Here is a 2701-nt window from a genome sequence, read left to right on the forward strand (position 1 = left end):
ACTGGGCTCATTACGTTCTAGCCATATTTCATTTTTAGCTGAAACGTCTCTCAAGGAAGTCAGCCACTAGCCTACTACTAACAATGAGAAAACAAAAGTAAATGTTCAAAGCTTAGACATCCAGGTACTAAGCTAACCGTTCTACATTCACTAATTTTAAAAATGAGACATTTCTGTTGCAGTAAGAATAAATACATTGCCTAATATAAAATGACCTGTTTCTAAAACTTAAATTTATCAACATAAGGCAATACTTGCTAACACTGAGAACGTTCAAAGCATATGTCAGTAGAATCTGAAGACAAATCCCCGCCAAAGTTCTAACAACCTTATTTCTTGGCACCACTGAAATCGTTTCATAGTTTTCTTGGGTATTTACTTTGAAGGGGATAGTGGTCATTTTATATGTAAAAGTTCAGTTTTGTTTTTAAAAAAACACAAATAAAACATCTGTTGTGTATACTAAAGTTATACTAATAATTTTCACCCCTGGAAACACATGCACACAACTTGAGGGACTTTGTGCTCCTTCCTCTTCCCATTGCCAGCATTTAGCAGATGCCTGGCCACGCAGCACTCAATACAAATTTTAAGAAAAGAAGACTCAAGAAAGACCTAGTTTTTCTGGTAAAATCCATCTTTATTTGTTTGGATATGCTTTAAAATGAAAAATACTGACTTTCCTGGCATTCAGTGGTTGTGACTCTGCCCTTCCACTTCAGGGGACACAAGTTTAATCCCTGGTCAGGAAACTAGGATCCCACAGGCTACGCGGTGCAGCCAAAAATTTAAAACAACAAAAAACAAAACCAAAAAGTCAAATAATGCCGTTAATGGGGTTTTCTCTAAGTCCATTCAACGGGCAGAAATTGAGTACCGACGATCTGCACTGTGCTTTGTACTAGGCAGCAGCAGCATGGTGTAAACCAATATTCAATATCCTGTCATAAACCATAATGGAAAAGAATACATAAAAAGAATGTATATATGTGTATAACTGAATTACTTTACTGTACAGTAGACAGCGGCACAACGTTGTAAATCAGCTAAACTTCAGTTAAAAAAAAGACACAAGACTTCTACCATCATGGAGCTCTACTCTTCAGGGGAATGACAATGAAGTCCCTAATCGGTCTTTCCTCCTCCTTATTACTTTCCTCAGGGGGAGGTATGGCATAGTTATTCAGGAGAAGTACTTCTAGTCTTTGATCTATTCCATGATGCTTTGGCATTTTTAGGGAAGCAGCAATAAGATAAATGTAGCCATGTCACCCAGACAATGAATTGGCAAAACTAAAAAATCGGTCTTTCAGTCTACTATTGAACTCCGGGAGTTGGTGACGGACAGAGAGGCCTGGCGTGCTGCGATTCATGGGGTCGCAAAGAGTCGGACACGACTGAGCGACTCAACTGAACTGAACTGATGTTTTCTTATCACTTAAAAGAGATATCTATTTTTACCTCTGTCTTTCTCCCTTGCTCCTTTCTCTCTTCTTTGAAAAAACATGTTAAAGGAATTTTCAGAAATACAATTTTTGAAGAAATGTAGAATATTGGAAAGTTCTGAAAGAGATGGGAATACCAGACCACCTGACCTGCCTGTTGAGAAATCTGTATGCAGGTCAGGAAGCAACAGTTAGAACTGGACATGGAACAGACTGGTTCCAAATAGGAAAAGGAGTACATCAAGGCTGTATATTGTCACCCTGCTTATTTAACTTATATGCAGAGTACATCATGAGAAACGCTGGACTGGAAGAAGCACAAGCTGGAATCAAGATTGCCAGGAGAAATATCAATAACCTCAGATATGCAGATGACACCCTTATGGCAGAAAGTGAAGAGGAACTCAAAAGCCTCTTGATGAAAGTGAAAGAGGAGAGTGAAAAAGTTGGCTTAAAGCTCACCATTCAGAAAATGAAGATCATGGCATCTGGTCCCATCACTTCATGGGAAATAGATGGGGAAACAGTGGAAACAGTGTTAGACTTTATTTTTGGGGGCTCCAAAATCACTGCAGATGGTGATTGCAGCCATGAATTTAAAAGATGCTTACTCCTTGGAAGAAAAGTTATGATCAACATAGATAGCATATTGAAAAGCAGAGACATTACTTTGCTGACTAAGGTCCATCTAGTCAAGGCTATGGTTTTTCCAGTAGTCATGTATGGATGTGAGAGTTGGACTGTGAAGAAGGCTGAGCGCTGAAGAATTGATGCTTTTGAACTGTGGTGTTGGAGAAGACTCTTGAGAGTCCCTTGGACTGCCAGGAGATCCAACCAAACCATTCCAAAGATCAGCCCTGGGATTTCTTTGGAAGGAATGATGCTAATGCTGAAACTCCAGTACTTTGGCCACCTCATGTGAAGAGTTGACTCATTGGAAAAGACTCTGATGCTGGGAGGGATTGGGAGCAGGAGGAGAAGGGGATGACAGAGGATGAGATGGCTGGATGGCATCACTGACTCGATGGACATGAGTTTAAGTAAACTCTGGGAGTTGGTGATGGACAGGGAGGCCTGGTGTGCTGCGATTCATGGGGTCCCAAACAGTCGGACATGACTGAGTGACTGAACTGAACTGAACTGAGAATATTGGAAGTTCTCCTTGTTACCTACTTTAGCCAGTTAATTTTGCCCCTCACTAAATATGGCCATTTGTGCCTTAATAAGCAGCAAACCCCACTGATACTGAAACGCGG

This window comes from Ovis canadensis, chromosome 4 (assembly GCF_042477335.2).
Source record: "Ovis canadensis isolate MfBH-ARS-UI-01 breed Bighorn chromosome 4, ARS-UI_OviCan_v2, whole genome shotgun sequence".
Classification (NCBI taxonomy): Eukaryota; Metazoa; Chordata; class Mammalia; order Artiodactyla; family Bovidae; genus Ovis; species Ovis canadensis.